The sequence below is a fragment of the Alnus glutinosa genome, chromosome 12 (genome assembly GCF_958979055.1).
Source record: "Alnus glutinosa chromosome 12, dhAlnGlut1.1, whole genome shotgun sequence".
NCBI classification, from domain to species: Eukaryota; Viridiplantae; Streptophyta; class Magnoliopsida; order Fagales; family Betulaceae; genus Alnus; species Alnus glutinosa.
Window position 1 is genome coordinate 414,312 of NC_084897.1, and position 11,136 is coordinate 425,447.

Here is an 11,136-nt window from a genome sequence, read left to right on the forward strand (position 1 = left end):
GTGCTATGGGAGCATTGACTACAATCGGAGTACCTGCAGCCAAAGCATCAATGTCTGTACGGTTGTGGGGTTAACCACATCGTGGCGAGCTTCACTGTGACGACCAGTTTTTTTTTTTATACAAACATAAACGAGTCATCGCAGTAGCACGACTAAGTGTCGCTCAGCCAACATAGACACATGTCCCATAACATGTACCTGATATACAGAGTTACATCTACAGCGGAATAAATCATGATACCAATACACATAGCGGAAAAGCATAACTATAAATGAACCTGTTATCTATACATAAGTGAGCCATAACACAAATCTATCTGTTTAAAGTTTAACTACATATTACTATTACAAAAGAATGGCTTATACAAAATAATGTGTGACACACACATCACAAGCCATATACAAAAGTACCCAAAATGAGGACACCTCAGTCCTATCCCACTACGACTGTCGTTACGGGCTTCAATCGTAGTATCCCAAGTAGTGAGCTACCGGATCATCATCCGCCTCAAGAGTACCTGCAACCACAGGAATATCATCTGCACGGTTGTGGTGGTATCCACATCCGCATAGGTGAAAGAATGAGTTCACCGCCTTAGCATGAAACATACTAAGACCTCAGTGGTATAAGACTAACTGAGTTTTCACAAAGAATCAACATTTATTTTATTTTTAGTCGTGCGAGCACTATATTAGCCACAAATTACCAATAGCAAATGTAATGAACACCGACTATTCAGAAATCATTTAAAACATACTAAATAGCTGAGAAAATATGTAGAAGTTCCAGTCATCCCTCTTTGGAAGTTTCCACATACAAACCCTTCTATAATAATACTTTTCAACGGTCGCTCAGACATATGTGCACACGATCACTCCATCACAGATATCACGTATACATATAGGTCTTAAGCAAAGAACATGGCATCTTACTCTTCCGTACTAGGATAACATCCGTCAACAAAACACTCGCAACACCATCTTTAATCGTATTTCAGTTTCGTGCCTTGACGCCAATAGATCATGAGAGCACTAAAGTTAAACTCAATCATGTTAACACGTCTTTCCTGAAGAACAAGAACAATCAACCTTTCTACTTATAGACATGTCATTACTCGCACCCGGGCAATCATGTATCCATGTACTTTCAAGTTCAATGTATGATTTTAACACATGACTATCCGATAGAAATATACATAAGATCTTTTTCATGAAGACTCTTATGCATACCAATACGTCTAGTAAAACTACTCATAGCATAAAAACATCTCTCACAAAACAATGCTATATATGCTATGCATGAACTGGGGCTAATAATGCTACTGATACTGATATGCTGCTGATACGGATATGCTGCTGATACTGTTATGCTGCTGATACTGATATGCTGTTGATACTGTTATGCTGCTGATATACTGATACTGCTGGTATGTATGCTCTATACTACATGCTTAATGTTTCGTGCTTGACCAGTATATATTTCACTATTGTATCACGCTGAAATCATGCAGTTGTTAAATCACGTCATCTTAAAACTAAACAAATCCAGCATTTTATCCAACACTTGGAAATCATTCAAAACTTAGTTTCTTTATAAAATCTAAACAGTTTCAACATGACATGTTCTCAAACAATTTGCATAATTTAAATCTCAACCGCAGAACTTAACACTTTAAATCTATTCAATACTTTTCACTCTTGCACTATCTCTTAAACATCATTGATATAGTTTAAACATAATCAAAACTAATCAAATCATCTCAAAGCATATACATTTCATCATATGGTCGGTTCGGTTTCATAAACAATATATATATTTTTATCAATCCAATACATATAAAAATATATATATTTTCTCAGTGAGTGGAATACCCACCTCAAGTCGCTTGAACTCCCAAATATCCAAACGACTCCAAGCTCAACCATAAAGTGCCGCTAAAAATACAATACATTGTATTAATTAGCATTTTAACTAACAATCATACTAGGTGGCATTTTGAATCGCTCAAAAAGCCACATTGCTAATTTACCCATAAAACTCTAAAATTCCTAAACATTTATCTAAAATTTCTATTCACTATGTTAAACCCAATGTTGCTAACCCATAAGCATTTCTTAGGGTTAATCACAATAAATAGCATTTTAACAACATACCTAAAAACTAAGGTCTATGAAAAACTTACCAAAAATTCACCACACCAAGACCCAATGCTCGGGAAGCTCCTAGCAACACCAAACCACACAAAATCTAGAGAAAACGCCAAGTTAAACTCATTTCTATAAGATTTATAAAAATATCCAAAAATGCGAGTTTAGCGATTTACCTCAAAACGTTCGGTCAAAACGTAGATCGGCCTTTAAGGATTGTGTTGCTAAAATCGAATCTAAGATTGGACCGTTGGATCTTCGTATATCGTAATATTTCAATGAAAATCCAAAAGAAGAAAACTGAAGAAGAGCTTTATATGGTTCTAAAAAAAATTGAACGAAGAGGCACTGCCTCTTTTATTAAAGAGGCCATTCGGCCATTTAATAAAAAATGGCCAGGTGGCCATGATGAGTGAAGGGCTAGCCCTTCGCTTGGTATTTTTTTTTGGACGTGGGGCACAGATGTGCCACATATATATATTACTTTATTTAATTTTCTTGTTTTATTTTTAATTTATCACTTTGTTTTGCTTTTCTCTTTTGTCTTTTAGCATGATTATTTTACACCTAACTTCTTCAATGCCCTTCTTCCTCACATTGGCCGACAACTCATTTGGCTTAGTTTTATTCTATTTTATCATATTCTCTTTTCCTTTTAATCAATCTTTTATTTAGTTTCTTATTATTTCATTCATCTTTTCTAGCATTTCTATTTTCTATATTTGTATTTCTTATTTCATTTTATTCACCTATATTCTTTTATGTTCTTTTATTTGGACTTTAAAAAATATTAATTATATTTTATTTTCATGGCTACTATTTACAAGTCCATAAGATAAAAATAAAACACTTTACCACACTAAATAGACTTATTTTTATTTAATCCTAATAAACCCATTAAATATTTTCTTGGACATTGCACACCCTGTCCGCTATGGTAACTCGACGACACAGAGAAACCAAGTGATTGAGAGAGAGAACCGATGATTGAGGGAGACCGTGAACCCGAGAGAGAGAGAGAGAGAGAGAGAGAGAGAGAGAGAGAGAGAGAGAGAGAGTTGATTTTTTCAGACTAGATCACGTCGGTGAAGTAAATAGGAGGTGATTTCCGGTGGTTTAAGGTGGGTTCCCGGCAGGTGGCATGGAGGATTGTTCCATTGCTGATTTTAACATTTTTCGGTGGTTCTTCTCGGCTTCAAACAAAAATCCTCAAGGTAATGTACCAATTTCTTGAGCTAATTAGTTCACTGTTAGCTTGATATTTTGGGTTGTTATTTTGTTTGCTAAATCTGAATTTTGGGATGGAGTGGATTTGTGGTAGCCGAATGGGTCTTTTCCTTAGGGTTCTTGTAGCAACCGGTTGATGAGTGAGTCTATGCTTACTTGCTTCCATTTTGGTTGTAAGGGTATGATGTTGGAATTTTGGTTAGGTTTCCATGGGGAAACAGATTGGGTGTTGTTTCTCTTTGAGTCTTTGGGCTTTCGGTGGATGATGTTTATTGATTGATTATTAATGGGGTTGATTAGCTTGGTTTTGTGGGCTGAATATATGTATGTGAAATTGGTGATTTTGGTAGTGCTATTTTGTGTTGAAATTCTAGAATAGGTGCTGAAATTTGGATTGGGTTCCATGGAGATTAGAATCGATTGGGTTGAGTTATGAAAGGGTTTGGTTAGTCTCTCATTGTGGTTGTGTATGGAGGTAATGTTGAAAGGGTGTTTGATTGATGCTTGTGGTTGGTTAAATTCTGCTTTTAGAGTGTTTTGGTGAGCTAATATGGAATGGCCGGATGGTGTTTTCATTAGGTTAATTTTCTAATGAGATGAGGTTTTGGAGTATTTCGATGGGTTGATTTAAAGTGATTTATAATGGTACTGAATTGTTAAATGTGGTTTAAGTATTGGTTTGTTGTAAAGAGTTGAAGTTAATAAAGTTAGATCCTTTTGCGTAAAGGGCAAATACGGTTGTGCGTCTAATAAAATGAAAATGAGAATAAAATAGTTAAAGAAAAGAATAAATAAAAGTAAAGTGTAACAATGGAATAAGTAAATGCCTTGATATAAAAGAAATACAAAAATTGATAATCGAGTTAGTCAAATAAACATAGATAGCGAGTTAGATATTGAAATGTTAACATAATTAACATCGAGGTAAAATTCCTAAGAGATATGAACTAATAACAATAGGTATAATACCTAGTTTAGAAGTCTACGTATATGCTTCAAGTTTTAGTAAACGGATACGTTAAAAATGAAATTATAATCTAATCTAATAAGAGTTATTAAATTAGTACCTTACTATAATCTAAACTACCTAGATAGTTGTATCTAAAGATTAAGAAACGAAATAAGTTACAAACCTAAAGCCTAAGATTAGGTGGATAAAATAAGTGAATAACTAAATATAAAATAAATGCAAGAATTGTATCAAACAAACATAGATAATAGTTTGGATATTGAAATAGACATAATAGGGTCCATAAGAGTGATTGACTAATAGCAAATTGATCCTAAGTATAATACTAAGCTTTGAGGTTTATGTATATACCTTAAGCTCTAATAAATAAATTGGCAAAGTGTAATAAAAAAATGTATATTACAATATGTGATTATAAGTTAGTTTAATAAGAGTTATGAAAAATTACAGTTTAGCCCCCCCAAATTACCATTCGTTTTGCGTTTAGTCCTACAAACTGTCAACACTCCGACTCCGGCCCTCTAAACTACCAAAACCTTTGAAAAATGCCCCATTTGGCGAAATATTCCCGTATTACCCCTGCCACGTGTCATTTTTTAATTAAAAAATAATTTTTTTTTTTTTAAAAAAAAGACTAAAAACTAAAAAAAAAAAAAAAGAAAGGAAAATGGGGTGGCCTGCGAGCCACCACCAGAGGTGGTTGGGGGTAGCCGCACGCCACCCACCAAGCCCTAGGGGTGGCATTCGGCCACCCCCAGGGGCCGAGGTGGCCTGCGAGCCACCCCCAAACCCCATATTTTCTATTTTTTTTTTTTAAAAAAAAATAAAAATAAAAATTTAGTTTTTATAGTTTTTGATTTTTTAATTTATTTTTTTTTTAGTTTTTTTATTATTTTTAATTGAAAAATGACACGTGGCATGGGTAATATGGAGATATTTCGCCAAATGGGGCATTTTTCAAAGGTTTTGGTAGTTTGGTAGGCCAAAGTCAGAGTGTTGGCAGTTTGTGGGGCTAAACGCAAAACGGATGGTAATTTATGGGGATAAAATGATATTTTCCCTAAGAGTTATTAGATTAATATGTTTTATAAGATTAAGGTCTCATAGCTTAAATTACTTTGATGGTTAATAGTTAATAAAGATTAAGTACTAAGTATAATAGTTAAAATGAGAATGTCGTAAAATGGTAAATTGTCCAAATCACCCTAAGACAACAAACACAAAATAGTAATATTATAGAAATACATGAATAGGTTCCAAAATCAATTAGTAATGTAATTATATGATTAATGTGTTTATCTATGTATAATGAAATACCTAAGTGTGTTATGAGGCTATGTTTAGCTTAATAAGCATTGTACGTGTATATATATGTATATACATGAACATACATATGCATGTATATGAGTTAAGTATGTATGGTTAACTTAGTAGAAAGTTAACAAGCCATTAAAAGATTGACAATGATAATGTGACACAACAATAATAAATAAGCTAATAAAATAGTAAATGCATATTCTAATTAATAAACATGATATAAAAAGAACCTATAACCAATAATTAACCTAATAATAGTTTAGGATACCTAGCTAGTTTTAGAAGCGAGTGATGCGACATGAGCACGCGGGTAGTTTATGTGTCATAAAGTATAGGTTCAATAGCATAGTTTAATGTTACCAATGTTTGCAGGATCGTGTCCGGATTTGAGACTTTAATTAGTTCTCCAATGTAGAGTTCAAGTAACTAGAATATGGGGGAAATGTTGGAGTCATGAGTCCTATGTAGCCAAGGTGAGTATTCTACTCACTGAGAAAAGTTACTTTTTTTTTATGTATTTTATAGAAATGCAAATAATGTGTTTTTCATATCAAACCGACAATATGTTAATTATATGTTTTGGATGTTTTGAGTAGTTTTAATTATGTTAAAATATGACAATAATGTTTATGTGATTTAAGATGATTTGAGATATGAGTATGAAATATGTTTGGTGTTTTGAGATATGATTTGAAGTGTTTTATTGCCTGTTGCGGTTGGAATTTTAAGCTTTGTTTTGATGCCTGTTACGGTTGGAAATTTAAGTTATGCAAATTGTTTGAGAAAATGGCATGTTGAGTTGTTTATGTTTTATGAATAAAGCATGTGTTAAAGTCATGTCCATGAATTTAAATGTAAAGTATTTGTGCATGAGCATTGAGCATGAAACGAACAAGACTGGGTTAAATTCCCTTGGCACACGAACAAGATTGGGGTTCAATTCCCTTGGCAAACGATGACGAACGACAAGCATGCATAGCATTCGTTTTATGATAATTGAATTGTTTTCACGTTGTGATATATAGTAGTTTTATGCTAGACGTATTAGTATGCATAAGAGTCTCAATGGAAAAGAACTTATGTATATTTCTATCGGATGGTTGTATGATTTAAATGTCATTGTTTTCTACGTCTTACTAAATCAAAGGTAATATAGTAGGTGATGATGTATGTAGTTGTTTCCAACAATGAAACTTCTATGTATAAGTTCAGCTGCGTAGTATGCTTTAAATGTTTTCTATTAGTCGGTGTTTGCTATATCAGCTATGGGGGTTTTCAAACAAAAGTTTATAAAATTGGAGGCTGTTATAGTGTACACATGACTAAAAAGGAAAAGTTGGTTCTTTGCGAAAACTCAGTGAATAGTATACCTCTGAGGTCTTAGTGTATTTATTTATGCTAAGACGGTGGGCTCATAATTCCACCTATACGGATGTGGTAAACCCCCACAACCGTATAGATGATGCTCATTTGGCTGCAGGTACTCCAGAGTTAGATGACGATCCAGTAGCGTTATATTTGGGATATTACGACTGAGGCACACTGCGACAGTTGTAATGGGTTGGACTATGGTGTCCTCTCTTTTGGTATATTTTGTATATGGCTTGTGACGTGGGTGTCACGTAGTCTTTTGTATAAGCCATTCTTTTGTTATATGATGGAATGACGTTAAGCCTTAAACAAATAGACATGTGTATGGCTCTTTTGTAAATCAACAGGTTATGTTTTAATTGTACTTTTCCGCGAAAATTATGATGATATTATTATGTTTTCCGCTGTTAGATATAACTCTGATTATCAGGTACATGTTATGGGACATGTGCCATATGTTGGCTGAGCGACAAATAGTCGTGCCACTGTGACGACTTGTTTTATGTTTATATATATATATATATATATATAAAAGGGTCGTCACAGTTAATGGTATCAGAGCGGTTAGCACTAGGGTTGGTTAGAAAAGCGGATAAGCGAAAACCTAGGGTTGTGTTAGAGTCTAAGAGTAACGAAAGAGCCTTAGGATCCAAAAAGCTTTAACACAGATAAAAGAAAATTTTAAGATTCTTGTGTGCATTTTATGGATATTATGCTGTGTTTAATTTTCCTTGCGCGATGTTGTTTATATGGCATTTCATTTTGCAGACAAGAATATGCCGCCTAGGCAACGTAAGCCTCCACGTCGCTATAGAGATGAAGAATCAGTACATGGAAGTGGCGATGAAGCACCTCCACCTCTTCCTCCACCACCACCTCCACCCATGCCGGATTTGGGGCAATTCGTGGCAGCTTTGATAGCCGCCATACCGAGGCAAGTAGAGAATGTTGATGCCATTGGTTGTTCCTCTATCGCTTTCTTTAAACACAGTCCCCCTGTGTTTAATGGGAGTGAGAGACCCCTTGAAGCTAATGAATGGATCACATCTTTTGAAGACTTAGCTGATACACTCAGTTGTACGGAAGATTAGAGGGTCAATTACGCAGGGCTGTCACTTAAGGGTGAAGCTCATCACTGGTGGAAGGCCACAAAGACTATGCTCACAGAAGAGTTGGGTCGCGGAGTTCCTATCACATGGGAACGCTTCAAGAAGGAGTTTAATGATCACTTTTTCCCTCGAGCATAGTGACAACAATGTGCGCGAGAATATCAAGATCTGAAGCAAGGGGCTATGTCAGTTGAACAATATTCGACTGAGTTCCTTAAACTTTTGAGGTATGCTCCACGCCTCATCCCCGATGAAGAGACCAAGATTGAGAGGTTTCGTGATGGCCTATCACCACGAATCCTTGAAAGGGTCATCTGCTTCAAGGTCACTGACTATGCCGATATGGTGCACATTGCCACTATGGCCGAGAAGGGAATTAAAAATGCGGTTGCCGACTTTGTAAATAGGAAGCGGTCAATGTCTTCAGGGCCACCTCCCCCACCCCCATCCAAAAGACATGCTACGAGTAGCAGTGCTGGGCCTATTGGGAGAAAGGGCACTTCTGGTAGTCAAGGTAGTGGCAATTACCCTCAGTGTAGCAAATGCGGGAGGCTGTATAGGGGAGAGTGTAAATTGGGAATGAAAGTGTGCTTTAAGTGTGGTAAGACCGGCCACTTTATAAGGGAATGTCCACAAGCAAGTATGGGAAGAGGACAAGGGTCGCAGACAAGCGTCAATCAGCTGAGGCAGACAGCTCCAGCAAGGGTGTTTGCACTCACACCAGATAATGTCCTTGCTGAGGAGAATACTACCGACGTAGTCACAAGTACAATTCCTTTGTTTGGTAGTGTTTCTTGTGTGTTGTTTGATTCAGGTGCTACACACTCATTTATCTCCTTAGCACATGTGAAGTTGTGTAGATTGAGTACTGAGCCATTAGAATAGAATATATGTGTGGCCACTCCTGTTGACGACACCATTACTTGTAAAAAATGTGTGGACAAATGTCCTATTGTAATTGAAGGGAGAACCTTGCCAGCAAAGCTAGTAGTATTCAACATGTTGGGCTTCAATGTCATTCTTGGCATGGATTGGCTATCGAAGTACAAAGCTAACATTGGTTTCCATAGGAAGTCACATTCCGACCTCATGGTATGGAAGAGTTCAAGTTCCAAGGGTTTAGAGTGCAAGCGACTCCACCACTTCTCTCTGCTATCCAAGCAATCAAGAGTGTCAGAGAGGGTGCACAAGCTTATTTGGCTTATGTTCAAGCCAAACCTGAAGTTAGGGTGAAATTGGAAGACATTCCGGTGGTACGCAACTATCCGGATGTTTTTTCTGAAATCACAGAACTGCCTCTTGATCAAGAAGTTGAGTTCTCTATAGACCTGATACCGGGAACTCAGCCTATCCACAAGGCACCCTATCGTATGGCTCCGACTAAGTTGAGAAAATTGAAAGAACAGCTTCAAGAATTGCTTGATCGGGGTTTCATTTGGCCTAGTGTATCTCCGTGGGGAGCGCCGGTTTTGTTTGTGAAGAAGAAGGATGGGTCTATGCGAATGTGCATAGATTACCGTGAGTTGAATAGGGTGACGGTTAAAATAAATATCCCTTACCAAGGATCGACGACTTGTTCGATCAACTCAAGGAAGCTTCGGTATTCTCGAAGATAGATCTGCTTTCTGGGTACCATCAGCTCAGGGTACGAGAAGAAGACATTCCAAAGACAGCAATCTGAACACGGTATGGCCATTACGAGTTCTTGGTGATGCCATTCAGATTAACAAATGCACGGTCAGTGTTTATGGATTCTTTTGTGGTAGTTTTCATTGATGACATATTAGTCTACTCAACTAATCATGTCGAACACGAGGTACACTTGAAGACAGTGATGGAGAAGCTAAGAGAAAAGAAGTTGTTTGCTAAATTGAAGAAGTGCGAGCTCTGGCTCGAAGAAGTGTCATTCTTGGGTCATGTTGTGAGCAAGAATGGACTTGCAGTGGATCCAGCAAAAGTGCAAGCTGTGGTTGAGTGGGAACGGCCTACGAGCGTGCGGGAGATCCGTAGCTTCTTGGGCTTAGCAGGTTATTATAGGAGATTTATTGAGGGGTTCTCTTCATTGTCTGGGCCACTCACAGCCCTCACAAAGAAGAATGCTCCATTTGTTTGGAGTGATAAATGCGAAGCAAGCTTTCAAAAGCTGAAGTGCAGACTAGTTACAGTACCTGTGCTTACACTGCCAATGGAGTTTGTTGGGTATGTCGTGTATACAGATGCGTCCAAGAAGGGATTGGGATGCGTGCTTATGCAACAGGGCCGAGTGGTAGCCTATGCCTCAAGACAGCTGAAAGAACATGAGAAGAACTACCCTACTCATGATTTGGAGTTAGCAGCAGTTTTCTATGCACTGAAAATATGGAGGCACTGCCTCTATGGTGAAGAGTGTGAAATTCACACAGATCACCAGAGTCTCAAGTACATTTTCACTCAAATAGACTTAAACATGAGGTAGGGCAGATGGCTTGAAGTGTTGAAAGACTACGACAGCAAGATGTTCTATCATCCTGCTAAAGCCAATGTAGTTGCAGACGCGTTGAGCAGAAAGTCTCGTGATGATGAGACTAATCCTGAGGAGCTTATGGACCAACTGTCACAGCAGTTCACCATGGTGCAGATTGATAAGGTAATGACAGGTGGTCCTCCTATTATGGCAGCACTTGTAGTACAACCGCATATTTTGGACAGAATCAGACTCGTGCAAGAAGATGATCTTGAGCTGTAGGATCTCATTGATAGGACTCGCCGTGATGAAGCAATGGGGTTCTATCTCACATGTGAGGGAATGTTGAAGACAAGAAGCGGGAGGACAGTTATCCCTAATGATGCTGAGTTGAGAAAAGACATCCTTGATGAAGCTCATTAGACACGATATACTGTACACCCAGGCAATAACGAGATGTACCAGGATCTGAAAAAGAAGTTTTGGTGGTGTGGCATGAAAAAAGGATATTGTTGAGTATGTTGCATAGTGTCATTCCTGCCAGCTTGTGA

The 11,136-nt window shown here is 37.3% G+C and overlaps 1 long non-coding RNA gene across 2 annotated transcripts; it reads right to left on the minus strand.

Moving 5' to 3' along the window:
* Positions 1-250: 250 nt before the first annotated feature.
* LOC133852419 (uncharacterized) lies at positions 251-2,513 on the minus strand. 2 transcript variants are annotated; one of them, XR_009895933.1, is made up of 4 exons: positions 2,325-2,513; positions 2,184-2,248; positions 1,877-1,935; positions 251-539 (listed from the first exon to the last, which is right to left on the minus strand). It is a non-coding gene; the product is annotated as an uncharacterized LOC133852419 (long non-coding RNA). The 2 variants fall into 2 exon arrangements; XR_009895934.1 differs by lacking the exon at positions 1,877-1,935.
* Positions 2,514-11,136: the final 8,623 nt, after the last annotated feature.